Consider the following 15,760-nt stretch of genomic DNA (forward strand, 5'->3'; position numbering starts at 1 on the left):
CCGCGCGGTCCTGCCGCCCGCCGGATGAGCGGAGCACGCATGCGCACAGCCCTGAGCTTTCCCCCTCGCTTCAGGGAAATACGCATGCGCAGCGTGCAGGAGGCGCTCCACCCCGCCCCTGCGCGGCGGCGGCAGACGCATGCGCACTGCTCTGCTGATAGTCCCCCCCCCTCCCGCGCGTTGGCGGTGAGCGCATGCGCAGCACCGCGCAGCCGCCCCGTTCTGGCCACGCCTCCAGTCTGCGCATGCGTAGTGGGCAGGCCTCGCCCCCCCCTCCCGAGCCAGCGATCAGTGCATGCGCACTGCGGAGGAACCGCTCTTCACCCCGCCCAATGAGGGACCTGCGCATGCGCAGTGCGGAGGAGCGGCGGTTCCCCCCGCCCCAGAAATGCTTCGCGCATGCGCAGCTCATGGAGCGGCCGGCGCCCCGCCCCCCTTCGGCGCCGCGCGCATGCGCAGTGCGGGCGGCGCCATGGCGGCGTCAGTAGCGGCAGCCCGGCGCGGGCTGGGGGAGCCAAGTAGGGTGAAACTGCCCCAAAATCCTGCCCGGGGAGGGGGGAAAACGGGTGAAACCACAAAAATCGACTGAAATATACTGAGAATCGACTGAAATAGCCTAAAAATCTGCCACAAATCTGCTGAAAAGCGACGAAAAGCGCAAAATGGCCTCAAATTTACTAAATATCTACTAAAACCTGCCAAAATGGACGAAAAAGCTGTGGAAATGCACGAAAAACAGGCCCAAAATCTGCCGAAATCACCCCAAATTTCCCTAAACCTGCTAAAAACCACCACCATCTACTAAATCGCTGCTAAAATTGGCCAATGTCCTAAAAATCTATGAAAACCCCCCGAATCTACCGGAAGTCAAAAAATTGACGAAAATTGCCAAAAACGTACTCAAAATCTGATAAAAATGCAAAACCCCCCAAAGCTGCTTAAAATCGACGGAAGTTTGCCACAAGAACGCAAAAAACATGCTAAACCGCACCGAAACGGCCCAAAGGCGGCTCTGGGGCGCCGCCGAAATTCTCGTTTTTCCCAAAATCGCGGGTTCTGGCGGCCGATGAAACTGGGTTTTTTTTGCAGCAGGTCGTTGGCCCTCGAGGGGAGAAAGCAGCAAAAGAGCCAAATTGGGTGAAAACGCCCCAAATCGGGTCATCAACGGCCCCCAAAACGTGTTTCTACAAGGGCCCGCCCAGGAAAACTTTAATTTTTGCTGAAAAAAGTGTTTCTCTGGGGTGAAACTCCACAGACGACTGGGTCCGCCCGGACGCCTGGGCCCCTCGGACGCCTGGGCCCCTCGGGGAACTGGATGTGCCCGGACGCCTGGGCCCCTCGGACGCCTGGGCCCCTCTGGGGAACTGGGTCTGCCCGGACGCCCGGGCCCCTCGGACGCCTGGGCCCCTTTTCGGAACTGGGTCTGCCCGGACGCCTGGGCCCCTCGGACGCCTGGGCCCCTTGGGGAACTGGGTCTGCCCGGACGCCTGGGCCCCTCGGACGCCTGGGTCCCTTTTTGGAACTGGGTCTGCCCGGACGCCTGGGCCCCTCGGACGCCTGGGCCACTTTTCGGAACTGGGTCTGCTGGATGCCTGGGCCCCTCGGACGCCTGGGCCCCTTGGGGAACTGGGTCTGCCCGGACGCCTGGGCCCCTTTTCGGAACTGGATGTGCCCGGACGCCTGGGCCCCTCTGGGGAACCGGGTCTGCCCGGACGCCTGGGCCCCTTTTCGGAACTGGATGTGCCCGGACGCCTGGGCCCCTCTGGGGAACCGGGTCTGCCCGGACGCCTGGGCCCCTCGGACACCTGGGTCCCTTTTCGGAACTGGGTCTGCCCGGACGCCTGGGCCCCTCGGACGCCTGGGCCCCTCGGGGAACTGGGTCTGCCCGGACGCCTGGGCCCCTCGGACGCCTGGGCCCCTGGGGGAACTGGATCTGCCCGGACGCCTGGGCCCCTCAGACCCCTGGGCCCCTGGGGGAACTGTGTCTGCCCGGACGCCTGGGCCCCTCAGACCCCTGGGCCCCTCGGGGAACTGGGTCCGCCCGGACGCCTGGGCCCCTCGGACGCCTGGGCCACTTTTCGGAACTGGGTCTGCCCGGACGCCTGGGCCCCTCGGACACCTGGGCCCCTTTGGGAACTGGGTCTGCCCAGACGCCTGGGCCCCTCGGACGCCTGGGCCTCTTGGGGAACTGGGTCTGCCCGGACGCCTGGGCCCCTCGGACGCCTGGGCCCCTTGGGGAACTGGGTCTGCCCGGACGCCTGGGCCCCTTGGACGCCTGGGCCCCTCGGGGAACTGGGTCTGCCCGGACGCCTGGGCCCCTCGGACGTCTGGGCCCCTTTTTGGAACTGGTTCTGCCTGGACGCCTGGGCCCCTCGGACGCCTGGGCCCCTCGGGGAACTGGGTCTGCCCGGACGCCTGGGCCCCTCGGACGCCTGGGCCCCTGGGGGAACTGGATCTGCCCGGACGCCTGGGCCCCTCAGACCCCTGGGCCCCTGGGGGAACTGTGTCTGCCCGGACGCCTGGGCCCCTCGGATGCCTGGGCCCCTCGGGGAACTGGGTCCGCCCGGACGCCTGGGCCCCTCGGACGCCTGGGCCACTTTTCGGAACTGGGTCTGCCCGGACGCCTGGGCCCCTCGGACACCTGGGCCCCTTTGGGAACTGGGTCTGCCCAGACGCCTGGGCCCCTCGGACGCCTGGGCCTCTTGGGGAACTGGGTCTGCCCGGACGCCTGGGCCCCTCGGACGCCTGGGCCCCTCGGGGAACTGGGTCTGCCCGGACGCCTGGGCCCCTTGGACGCCTGGGCCCCTCGGGGAACTGGGTCTGCCCGGACGCCTGGGCCCCTCGGACGTCTGGGCCCCTTTTTGGAACTGGTTCTGCCCGGACGCCTGGGCCCCTCGGACGCCTGGGCCCCTTGGGGAACTGGGTCTGCCCGGACGCCTGGGCCCCTCGGACACCTGGGCCCCTGGGGGAACTGGGTCTGCCCGGACGCCTGGGCCCCTCGGATGCCTGGGCCCCTCGGGGAACTGGGTCTGCCCGGACGCCTGGGCCCCTCTGGGGAACTGGGTCTGCCCGGACGCCTGGGCCCCTCGGGGAACTGGGTGTTCCCGGACGCCTGGGCCCCTTTGGGAACTGGGTCTGCCCGGACGCCTGGGCCCCTTTTCGGAACTGGGTCTGCCCGGACGCCTGGGCCCCTCGGACGCCTGGGCCCCTTGGGGAACTGGGTCTGCCCGGACGCCTGGGCCCCTTGGACGCCTGGGCTCCTCTGGGGAACTGGGTCTGCCCGGATGCCCGGGCCCCTCGGACGCCTGGGCCCCTCGGGGAACTGGGTCTGCCCGGACGCCTGGGCCCCTCGGACGCCTGGGCCCCTCGGGGAACTGGGTCTGCCCGGACGCCTTGGCCCCTCGGACGCCTGGGCCCCTCGAGGAACTGGCTCTGCTGGATGCCTGGGCCCCTTGGACGCCTGGGCCCCTTTTCGGAACTGGGTCTGCCCGGACGCCTGGGCCCCTTTTCGGAACTGGATGTGCCTGGACGCCTGGGCCCCTCTGGGGAACTGGGTCTGCCCAGACGCCTGGGCCCCTCGGACACCTGGGCCCCTCTGGGGAACTGGTTCTGCCCGGAGGCCTGGGCCCCTCGGACACCTGGGCCCCTCTGGGGAACCGGGTCTGCCCGGACGCCTGGGCCCCTCGGACGCCTGGGCCCCTCGAGGAACTGGCTCTGCCCGGACGCCCGGGCCCCTCGGACGCCTGGGCCCCTCTGGGGAACTGGGTCTGCCCGGTCGCCCGGGCCCCTCGGACGCCTGGGCCCCTCAGGGAACTGGGTCTGCCCGGATGCCTGGGCCCCTTGGACGCCTGGGCCCCTCGAGGAACTGGTTCTGCCCGGACGCCTGGGCCCCTCGGACGCCTGGGCCCCTTGGGGAACTGGGTGTTCCTGGACGCCTGGGCCCCTCGGATGCCTGGGCCCCTTTTCGGAACTGGTTCTGCCTGGACGCCTGGGCCCCTCGGACGCCTGGGCCCCTCGGGGAACTGGGTCTGCCCGGACGCCTGGGCCCCTTTGGGAACTGGGTCTGCCCGGACGCCTGGGCCCCTCGGACGCCTGGGCCCCTCGGGGAACTGGGTCTGCCCGGACGCCTGGGCCCCTCGGACGCCTGGGCCACTTTTCGGAACTGGGTCTGCCCGGACGCCTGGGCCCCTCAGACCCCTGGGCCCCTCGGGGAACTGGGTCCGCCCGGACGCCTGGGCCCCTCGGACGCCTGGGCCACTTTTCGGAACTGGGTCTGCCCGGACGCCTGGGCCCCTCGGACACCTGGGCCCCTTTGGGAACTGGGTCTGCCCAGACGCCTGGGCCCCTCGGACGCCTGGGCCTCTTGGGGAACTGGGTCTGCCCGGACGCCTGGGCCCCTCGGACGCCTGGGCCCCTCGGGGAACTGGGTCTGCCCGGACGCCTGGGCCCCTTGGACGCCTGGGCCCCTCGGGGAACTGGGTCTGCCCGGACGCCTGGGCCCCTCGGACGTCTGGGCCCCTTTTTGGAACTGGTTCTGCCTGGACGCCTGGGCCCCTCGGACGCCTGGGCCCCTTGGGGAACTGGGTCTGCCCGGACGCCTGGGCCCCTCGGACACCTGGGCCCCTGGGGGAACTGGGTCTGCCCGGACGCCTGGGCCCCTCGGATGCCTGGGCCCCTCGGGGAACTGGGTCTGCCCGGACGCCTGGGCCCCTCGGATGCCTGGGCCCCTTGGGGAACTGGGTCTGCCCGGACGCCTGGGCCCCTCGGACGCCTGGGCCCCTTGGGGAACTGGGTCTGCCCGGACGCCTGGGCCCCTCGGACGTCTGGGCCCCTTTTTGGAACTGGTTCTGCCTGGACGCCTGGGCCCCTCGGACGCCTGGGCCCCTTGGGGAACTGGGTCTGCCCGGACGCCTGGGCCCCTCGGACACCTGGGCCCCTGGGGGAACTGGGTCTGCCCGGACGCCTGGGCCCCTCGGATGCCTGGGCCCCTCGGGGAACTGGGTCTGCCCGGACGCCTGGGCCCCTCTGGGGAACTGGGTCTGCCCGGACGCCTGGGCCCCTCGGATGCCTGGGCCCCTTGGGGAACTGGGTCTGCCCGGACGCCTGGGCCCCTCGGACGCCTGGGCCCCTTGGGGAACTGGGTCTGCCCGGACGCCTGGGCCCCTCAGATGCCTGGGCCCCTCGGGGAACTGGGTGTTCCCGGACGCCTGGGCCCCTTGGACGCCTGGGCCCCTGGGGGAACTGGGTCTGCCCGGACGCCTGGGCCCCTCGGACGCCTGGGCCCCTGGGGGAACTGGGTCTGCCCGGACGCCTGGGCCCCTCGGGGAACTGGGTCTGCCCGGACGCCTGGGCCCCTCGGACGCCTGGGCCCCTCTGGGGAACTGGGTCTGCCCGGACGCCTGGGCCCCTCGGACACCTGGGCCCCTTTTCAGAACTGGGTGTTCCCGGACGCCTGGGCCCCTTGGACACCTGGGCCCCTTGGGGAACTGGGTCTGCCCGGACACCTGGGCCCCTCGGACACCTGGGCCCCTTGGGGAACTGGGTCTGCCCGGACGCCTGGGCCCCTCGGACGCCTGGGCCCCTTTTTGGAACTGGTTCTGCCCGGACACCTGGGCCCCTCGGACGCCTGGGCCCCTTGGGGAACTGGATCTGCCCGGACGCCTGGGCCCCTCGGACGCCTGGGCCCCTCTGGGGAACTGGGTGTTCCCGGACGCCTGGGCCCCTCGGACACCTGGGCCCCTTGGGGAACTGGGTCTGCCCGGACGCCTGGGCCCCTCGGACGCCTGGGCCCCTCGGGGAACTGGGTCCGCCCGGACGCCTGGGCCCCTCGGACGCCTGGGCCACTTTTCGGAACTGGGTCTGCCCGGACGCCCGGGCCCCTCGGACGCCTGGGCCCCTTTGGGAACTGGGTCTGCCCGGACGCCTGGGCCCCTCGGACGCCTGGGCCCCTCGGGGAACTGGGTCTGCCCGGACGCTTGGGCCCCTCGGACGCCTGGGCCCCTTGGGGAACTGGGTCTGCCCGGACGCCTGGGCCCCTTGGACGCCTGGGCCCCTTTGGGAACTGGATCTGCCCGGACGCTTGGGCCCCTCGGACGCCTGGGCCCCTTGGGGAACTGGGTGTTCCCGGACGCCTGGGCCCCTCGGACGCCTGGGCCCCTCGAGGAACTGGGTCTGCTGGATGCCTGGGCCCCTCGGACGCCTGGGCCCCTTTTCAGAACTGGGTCTGCCCGGATGCCTGGGCCCCTCGGACGCCTGGGCCACTTTTCAGAACTGGGTGTTCCCGGACGCCTGGGCCCCTCGGACACCTGGGCCCCTTTTCAGAACTGGGTGTTCCCGGACCCCTGGGCCCCTTGGACACCTGGGCCCCTTTGGGAACTGGGTCTGCCCGGACGCCTGGGCCCCTCGGGGAACTGGGTCTGCCCGGACGCCTGGGCCCCTGGGACGCCTGGGCCCCTTTTTGGAACTGGCTGTTCCCGGACGCCTGGGCCCCTCGGACGCCTGGGCCCCTCTGGGGAACTGGTTCTGCCCGGACGCCCGGGCCCCTCGGACGCCTGGGCCCCTCGGGGAACTGGGTCTGCCCGGACGCCTGGGCCCCTCGGACGCCTGGGCCCCTTGGGGAACTGGGTCTGCCCGGACGCCTGGGCCCCTCGGACGCCTGGGCCCCTGGGGGAACTGGGTCTGCCCGGACGCCTGGGCCCCTCGGACGCCTGGGCCCCTGGGGGAACTGGGTCTGCCCGGACGCCTGGGCCCCTCGGACGCCTGGGCCCCTTGGGGAACTGGGTGTTCCTGGACGCCTGGGCCCCTCGGACGCCTGGGCCCCTTGGGGAACTGGATCTGCCCGGACGCCTGGGCCCCTCGGACGCCTGGGTCCCTTTTCGGAACTGGGTGTTCCCGGATGCCTGGGCCCCTCTGGGAACTGGGTCTGCCCGGACGCCTGGGCCCCTCTGGGGAACTGGGTCTGCCCGGACGCCTGGGCCCCTTGGACGCCTGGGCCCCTTGGGGAACTGGATCTGCCCGGACGCCTGGGCCCCTCGGACGTCTGGGCCCCTTGGGGGAACCGGGTCTGCCCGGACGCTTGGGCCCCTCGGACGCCTGGGCCCCTTGGGGAACTGGGTCTGCCCGGACGCCTGGGCCCCTCGGACGCCTGGGCCCCTCTGGGGAACCGGGTCTGCCCGGATGCCTGGGCCCCTCGGACGCCTGGGCCCCTTGGGGAACTGGGTCTGCCCGGACGCCTGGGCCCCTCGGACGCCTGGGCCCCTCGGGGAACTGGGTGTTCCCGGACGCCTGGGCCCCTCGGACGCCTGGGCCCCTCGAGGAACTGGGTCTGCTGGATGCCTGGGCCCCTCGGACGCCTGGGCCCCTTTTCGGAACTGGGTCTGCCCGGACGCCTGGGCCCCTTTTCGGAACTGGATGTGCCCGGACGCCTGGGCCCCTCTGGGGAACTGGGTCTGCCCGGACGCCTGGGCCCCTCAGGGAACTGGGTCTGCCCGGACGCCCGGGCCCCTCGGACACCTGGGCCCCTCTGGGGAACCGGGTCTGCCCGGACGCCTGGGCCCCTCGGACGTCTGGGCCCCTCTGGGGAACTGGGTCTGCCCGGACGCCTGGGCCCCTCGGACGCCTGGGCCCCTCGGGGAACTCCATCTGCCCGGACGCTTGGGCCCCTCGGACGCCTGGGCCCCTCGAGGAACTGGCTCTGCCCGGACGCCGGGCCCCTCGGACGCCTGGGCCCCTCGGGGAACTCCATCTGCCCGGACGCTTGGGCCCCTCGGACGCCTGGGCCCCTTTTTGGAACTGGGTGTTCCCGGACACCTGGGCCCCTCGGACGCCTGGGCCCCTGGGGGAACTGGGTCTGCCCGGACACCTGGGCCCCTCGGACGCCTGGGCCCCTTGGGGAACTGGATCTGCCCGGACGCCTGGGCCCCTTGGGGAACTGGGTCTGCCCAGATGCCTGGGCCCCTCGGACGCCTGGGCCCCTTGGGGAACTGGGTCTGCCCGGACGCCTGGGCCCCTCGGACGCCTGGGCCCCTTGGGGAACTGGGTCTGCCCGGACGCCTGGGCCCCTCGGACGTCTGGGCCCCTTTTCGGAACTGGTTCTGCCTGGACGCCTGGGCCCCTCGGACGCCTGGGCCCCTTGGGGGACTGGGTCTGCCCGGACGCCTGGGCCCCTCGGACGCCTGGGCCCCTCGGGGAACTGGGTCTGCCCGGACGCCTGGGCCCCTCGGACGCCTGGGCCCCTTGGGGAACTGGGTCTGCCTGGACGCCTGGGCCCCTCGGACGCCTGGGCCCCTTGGGGAACTGGGTCTGCCTGGACGCCTGGGCCCCTCGGACGCCTGGGCCCCTTGGGGAATTGGCGTCTGCCCGCACAGCACAAATTTGGGGCGTTTTCGCCCAGTTTTGCACTTTTGCTGCTGTCTCCCCTCGAGGGCCACGATCTCCTGCCAAAAACCCCCAGTTTCATCGGCCGCCAGAACCCGCGATTTTGGGAAAAACGAGAATTTCGGCGGCGCCCCAGAGCCGCCTTTGGGCCGTTTCGGTGCGGTTTAGCATGTTTTTCGCGTTGTTGGGGGAAACTTCCGTCGATTTCAAGCAGCTTTGGGGGCAGTTTGAGTTTTTAGCGGATTTTCATCACATTTTTGGCAGATTTGAGTTGGTTTTTAGCAGATTCCGGTAGATTTGGGGGGTTTTAATAGATTTTTTGCATATTAGTGGGTTTTAGCAGCTCCTCAGTAGATTTTGGTGCTTTTTAGCAGTTTTGGGGAAATTTGAAGGTTTTCCTCAGATTTTGGCCCCATATTTATTTCTTTTCCGCAGCTTTTTAGTGCATTTTTGGGAAGTTTTATTAGATTTTTAGTAGATTTGAGTCAATTTTGTGCTTTTAGTTGATTTTCAGCAGATTTTGGCCCCTCCCCAGCAGGATTTTGGGGTGTTTTGGGCCATTTTGCCCCCCCGGGCAGGATTTTGGGGTGTTTTGGCCCCTCCTGGGCACGGTTTTGGGGTGTTTTGGGCTGTTTTGGCCCCTCCTGGGCAGGGTTTTGGGGTGTTTTGGGCCATTTTGCCAACCCGGACAGGATTTTGGGGTGTTTTAGGCCATTTTGCCCCCCCGGGCAGGATTTTGGCATGTTTTAGGCAGATTTTGCCCCCCCCCCGGCCAGGTTTTGGGGTGTTTTGGGCCATTTTGGCCCCCTGGGCAGGGTTTTGGGGTGTTTTAGGCCGTTCTGGCCCCCCTGGGTAGGACTTCGGGGTGTTTTAGGCCGTTTTGGCCCCCCCCCCAGGCAGGCTTTTGGGGTGTTTTGGGTGTTTTGGCCCCCCGGGCAGGATTTTGGGGTTTTTTAGGCCGTTTTGGCCCCCCCCCGGGAAGATTTTGGGGTGGTTTAGGTCGTTTTGGCCTCTTGGGCAGGATTTTCGGATGTTTTGGGCCATTTTGGCCGCCCCCGGGCAGGGTTTTGGGGTGTTTTGAGTGTTTTGGCTCCCCGGGAAGGGTTTTGGGGTGTTTTGGGCCATTTTGGCCCCCCCGGACAGGATTTTGGGGTGTTTTAGGCAGATTTGGCCCCCCCCGGGCAGGCTTTTGGGATGTTTTGTGCCGTTTTGGCTCCCCCGGGCAGGATTTTGGGGTGTTTTGACCCCCCTGGGCAGGATTTTGGGGTGTTTTAGGCTATTTTGACCCCCCGGGCAGGATTTTGGGGTGTTTTGGGGTTTTTTGACCTGCCCAGCCAGAATTTTGGGGTGTTTTAGGCCATTTTGACCCTCCCTGGGCAGGGTTTTGGGGTGTTTTGGGCCATTTTGGCCCTTCCTCAGCAGGATTTCGGGGTGTTTTAGGTCGTTTTGCCCCCCCGGGCAGGGTTTCGGGGTGTTTTAGGCTGTTCTGGTCCCCCCAGGCAGGGTTTTGGGGTGTTTTAGGCCGTTTTGGCCCCCCCAGGCAGGGTTTTGGGGTGTTTTAGGCAGATTTGGCCCCCCCCCCGGGCAGGCTTTTGGGATGTTTTGGGCTGTTTTGGCTCCCCCGGGCAGGATTTTGGGGTGTTTTGACCCCCCTGGGCAGGATTTTGGGGTCTTTTAGGCTATTTTGACCCCCCCGGGCAGGATTTTGGGGTGTTTTGGGGTTTTTTGACCTGCCCAGCCAGAATTTTGGGGTGTTTTAGGCCGCTTTGGTCCCCCCAGGCAGGGTTTCGGGGTGTTTTAGGCCGTTTTGGTCCCCCCAGGCAGGGTTTTGGGGTGTTTTAGGCCGTTTTGGTCCCCGCAGGCAGGGTTTTGGGGTGTTTTAGGCCGCTCTGCCCCCCCCCGCGCCGGGCTGCCGGGGTTTCTCGGCTCCGGCCGAGGCCCCGGGGTTGGGGCAGCGATTTGCGGCGGCCCCGACCCTTCCCGGCGGCCTCACCACCCTCCCGGGGCTCCCGGTGGCTGCGTCCCTCTTCCCGCCGCCGCCATGGCGTCTCCGACACTGCGCATGCGCGCGGCGCCACGGGGGGGCGGGGCGTCTGTGACTGTGGAACTGCGCATGCGCTATTGGCTGCGCGGGCGGGGGCAGTGCGGCTCTTGCGCACTGCGCACGCGCCATTCTCTGCTCGGGCGGGGTGAGGTGCCGCTCCTGCGCACTGCGCGTGCGCCAGCCGTCGGGTGGGGGGGGGGACGCGCGGGATGCTTAGGGAGCGCGCATGCGCGATGCGCTGCGTGGGCGGGGAAGGGCTGCTCCTTCAGAATGCGCATGCGCTGAGCTCTAGGCGGGCGGGGGAGAGTGGGGCTGCTGCGCCTGCGAGAGTCCCCGCGCGGATTGGTGGTGGTGGTGGGGGGGGGTGAGTGCGTCTTACGCGCACTGCGCATGCGCGAGTCTCCGCGCGGGCGGGGTGAGTGCCTGTTCTGCGCACTGCGCCTGCGCACCGCGCTGCGCGGGCGGGGGGAGAACCGGCTCTTTCGCTATGCGCATGCGCCAGTCTCTGCTCGGGCGGGGGCGCGCGGCTTCTGCGCATGCGCGAGTCGCTGCGCCTGTGGGGGGGCCTGCTCGCCTCCTCGCTCTGCGCATGCGCCAATCCCTGTGCGGGCGGGGGAGCATGCGCCTCCTTAGCACTGCGCATGCGCTCCTCGCTGCCCGGGCGGGGGGGGAGGGCGACCCCTGCGCAGTGCGCATGCGCAGTCCGTTGCGCGGGCCGGCGGGCTGGCGACATGGCGGCTGCTACCTGTTGCGCAGTTGAAATTGAGGGGGAAAAACGGCTCCGGCGTCCGGCTGCCCTGACTGCCGAGGGTATAAATGTTCCAAATGTCGACCTAGAAGCTCCTGCTCCCCCTCATACCCCTCTGGAGCCGCGTCCTGCCGATTGGTCTGTCAGTAACTGCCCCCCTGCGGCGGCGGGCCTGTCTCCTCCGCTTCGTGGAGCGGCAACACCCTCGGAGGGAAAGAGACCTAGAAATGGAGGGGGGAAAGAAAAAAGTCAAGGGAAGGGTCGCGATCGGCATTGCTTGGCCCGATAGCTTTGAAAAAGGAGGCTGAGGGAAAAAAATCCCCTTTGGATTTTGTGGGGGGGGGGTGAGGCTCCAGCTGGGATGTTGGCTTCCCCTGCGTGAGACAACCCCAGGGGATGTTGACCACCCCCCCCATCCCCAAATTGTGGGTACAGCATTGACCTGGGTCGCTTCCTCTACGATGCCGCCTTAACAACCGGTCTTACAGCTCGGACTGGCAGAAACTGCCGCCCTCGACCTTCGTCTGAATCCGTCGTTTATCGCCCGTTGGACAGGATCCAGGCGGCGGCTTTCCATCTCGGTGTGACTGCCGGCGGTTTCGGCAAGAGCGATCAGCGGACGGGGCGCGTCGTCGCTCTTCTTCGGAGAGCTTGACGTATTCCAAGGCTTGTTGAGCGCACGGTAATACCTCGGGCAAAGACCCCCAAGTCATGTTTTTTTTTAGGCCATTCCATCGCCTACCAGGCCTATGTAGCTCACAAAAATAGCAAAATTCAACTTACACAAGAATATTTGGCCAGCAGCTCTCTACACCAACCGGCCAGCAGCAGCTTGGAGCAGTCCACCAGCTAGTGAAGATCCAACGATCCGGAAGATGCTCTCTACTTCGTAGAGCCCAGATGTGACTTCTCGCCTGGCACCGTTGGTGGACCTGGCCGCAGTCACCTCCCTGGCCCTGCTCAGATGCCGTGGGCCTGGAGGAGGAGGAGGAGCCCATGGAGGTGGACCTCGCAGAGGAAGAGGAACCCCTGGACATGGACTCCCCCAGAGGAGGAGCCCATGGAGGTGGACCCCCTCGGAGGAGGAGGAGCCCGTGGAGGTGGACCTGAAGGAACGGCTCTGACTGCATTGGGGTCACCTTCTTCTTAGTCTTCCTCCGTTGTGGAGCAGCCCCATCAGGCTCCTCCCTGACAGGGCACCCCGGGGGTAATCCTGGGACCTGTACCAATTAACGTCTGATAACGACCTGACAGGTGGGAGGAGTTGCACGCCGCCGTGTCAGCAGTGACCTCAGCGCCCCTCTTCCAGAGTTGGTGCCAGGCCTGGCGGTGGAAGAGGGCCTGAGATCGAGCTCTCCGCTCCTACCCTCCACGGGGGCTCCAGCCCTGAGCCAGCGGCCGTGGGAGAGGTGAAAGGCGGCGCTGTGGACCAAGAGGAAGGTGGATGCAACCACCTGGCCACCCTGGAGCCCATGGAGGTGGACCTCCTAGAGGAAGAGGAGCCCGTGGAGGTGGACCCCTGCAGAAGAGGAGGAGGAGGAGCCTATGGAGGTGCACCCCTGCAGAAGAGGAGGAAGAGGCGGCCATGGAAGTGGACCTCCCCCTGAGGAGGAGCTGATGGAAATGGACCCCCATGGAGGACGAGGAGGAGGAGCCCATGGAGGTGGACCTCCCAGAGGAAGAGGAGCCCATGGAAAGGAACTCCTCCAGAGGAGAGGGAGAAGGTGGCCATGCAGGTGGACCTCTTGGAGGAATAGGAGCCCATGGAAATGGACTCCCCCAGAGGAAGGGGAGGAGCCCATGGAGGTGGACCTCCCAGAGGACCCAGAAGCTGGGTCTTGAACCACGTCCGTCTCTTCAGCTGCGGGGAAGTCATGGGAAAGTTTTGCTGTCTGTCCTGAGTTGTCAGCGTCTTCTTCCTTGGACAGTCCTCCGTGTCCGGAGAGAGCAAAGTGTCCAACAGCAGCTCCTTCAAGGGGTTCCTCCTCCTGCCGTTGGCGGACATGCGGGAGCTGCAGCTCTTGCACTTCTCGCTCTTCCTGGGCACCTACCTGGCTGCCCTCCTGGCCAACGGCCTCGTCATCACCGCCGTAGCCTGCCACCATATTCCAATATGATCAGGTCAGACAGTTCCTGAGTCTCAGATTAATTATGTTACTTTGCTTAAACGACATAATCCCCTTTTAAACAAATAGATAGTTGGAATTTAATAAATGTTCAAGCTGTAACCACCTGTTTTTTTCCTCATCACCTTTTACAGTGTAGATTAAGTACTTTGTGGACGACAGCTCGGCAAACCTGCTCCGTGCTTACTCACAAATTTCAGCTTTTGAGGCCGACCCCGAGCGTGGCGTTTTCCGATTCTGCAGAGAGCGGATAACACACCAGGAGCACCTGGCTGAGAGACGCCTTTTGAAAACCACTTACTCCTAACTATGCCGTACTTCCTAAAGGTCGTTCATCGGTGGGCCTCCGTAGCGTTGGACAGATAACTGGTCAAGAATGCCTCATTTCAGCAAATCTCAGTGCGGTGTTTCTTACAGCCCTTTGCCCAGCGAGAATCTGAGATAATTACCATGTTGTTCTCCATTACGAAACTAGGGTCAGAGAAGCCTTGAAAATGTCATCTGTATAAATATTCATTGTCTCTGAACAGATAACCTTAGAAGCAGATTTGTCAGTGAAGGCAAAGAATAGCGTCTCCACTTTGCAGTACGTGACTTAAGATAATTTGAATGATTTATTGATAAGCCAGTGTGTAGAAGTTCAAAAAAAACCCCCAAACCTTTGATTCCAAGAATAACTAACATTGTTATGAATTCATAAATATAAGAGCACTATGACTCTGTGTGTTTTGCAGAAAGTCCCACATGATAGAGAAAAATATTGATGATTGCAGCTAGTTAAGGGACAGAAAATTCTATGACCTCACCACTGTTTTTTTTTTGAATTTAGGAGTTATTTATTTATTTTTTAAGAACTGGAAAGATGTTTTAATTCCAACATGAGCTTCATGAGCAAACTTTCTTTTTTTTTTTTTAAATCTTTCTATTGAACCTGAGTTAAGCCACAAAGTGGAACAATACAGTTGCCAGTAAATCCGCGACAGTAAACTTCAATGTCATAACAGTGTTGTGGACAAATTAGGCATCTATTCTGTCACCTTTGCTGTATAAAGTGGTACTTACAGGAGTAATCCTGTTGAGATGTGCACTACGAGCTACCTAGTGGAAGGATGGCAGGCTGGAGGCAGACAAAGTATATCTGTGTTAGATGAAAAACCCGTTACTTACATACGAACAAGGAAAAGGGGAAGAGGAAGGGCACGTTGAAGTTTTGTGTGGCGGCGAAGCTCATTTTACTGAGATACCAACAATTTGCAACTGCAGTTGGCAAAACAGCCCCAAGATTACATGAGCTGCCCAGGGTGTCATAGGATCAGCTTCAAGAATGTGGCTTAGCACTTGGCAAGATCGGGGCCTTCTAGTGGTAATGCTGAGCAAAGTAAGGAAGGCTCAAATTCTGGAGTAAACCCTACTCTTATTTTCTCATACTATGCAACCCCTAGGTTGCTAGTCGTCTTAAACTCTTAGGATTTTTCCTACTATGAAGACAACACAGCAAAAGACAGAATGTTGCTGTTTGACATAGCAATCTGTATCTTATGCTTTAATGTCATAAATGCATCTTTTCCTAATGTTATTCCATCTGTGTTCAAGATACCTGACAACGATCGCCATTGCAATAATTACGCAATAGATGCATCGTCTTAAAGACAGAAGAAATGGAAGACCGTGACTATGAATTAAGGGTAAAGGTCAGAGTGAGGGGCACTTTCCAACAAAGGGAAACACAGCTTCTGGATTACAAGCTTAGGAGTGAGACTAAAAGAAGCATTTTAAAAGAAAGTCCAGCTTTAACTTCAAAAGCGAACTGCTTCTTTTTTTAATTTCAGCCTTTAACAAGAGGGGGTTGAACAAGAGAAAAAATTTAGCTGCAAAAGACACTTGACAAGTTTGATAATACATGAATGGAACTGAAAGTATTATACTCAGCTTAAAAGATTAAAAGATAGAAAAATAAAAGTAGTGTTCTGAATTAGAGAAGTCATATGCTATATGAAATAAATCCTGGTAATAGAATAGCCCAGAATTACAACCTTATTTTTAAATAGATCCTCATAATTCTGTTAGATGCTGTATTTCTGATTTATTTACTAAAATATTAAGATCACAGAGTTATGAAAAAATGCACTTCAGACGCTTGCTTCTGCTGTTGTCCAACTATAGATATGAAACAGGAGAAAAGCACGTTGCCATTAATTATAGAGGCAAAACAAGCATAATGTGTACAAAGGAGATTAGGTAAAACCAAAAATGTACAAGGCTGCTGAACTCACCCTTAGCTCTGATGACAGGTGGAAGCAGATTACGATCCTTTTTTATTACACTGAAAAGGCAGAAAACTAGTCGAACATGGTTTGTATCCTCTGCAAAAATCAACACTCCCGTATATGGCTTCAGAGAGTATCTAACAGAGACATAAATAGTCCCGCAGGGCAAGTTTGACACATGCACCAGTGTCTACAAGGT

At 63.1% G+C, this 15,760-nt stretch overlaps 1 long non-coding RNA gene across 2 annotated transcripts; it reads left to right on the plus strand.

Annotated features, from left to right (window-relative positions):
• The first annotated feature begins 11,656 nt into the window (after window positions 1-11,656).
• LOC138062817 (uncharacterized) lies at window positions 11,657-15,360 on the plus strand. Of its 2 annotated transcripts, XR_011136591.1 has the most exons (3): window positions 11,657-11,850; window positions 11,973-13,289; window positions 13,429-15,360. It is a non-coding gene; the product is annotated as an uncharacterized lncRNA (long non-coding RNA). The 2 variants fall into 2 exon arrangements; XR_011136590.1 differs by lacking the exon at window positions 11,657-11,850 and having other exon boundaries at window positions 11,883-13,289.
• Window positions 15,361-15,760: the final 400 nt, after the last annotated feature.

Source organism: Struthio camelus, chromosome 29, assembly GCF_040807025.1.
Source record: "Struthio camelus isolate bStrCam1 chromosome 29, bStrCam1.hap1, whole genome shotgun sequence".
NCBI lineage: Eukaryota > Metazoa > Chordata > Aves > Struthioniformes > Struthionidae > Struthio > Struthio camelus.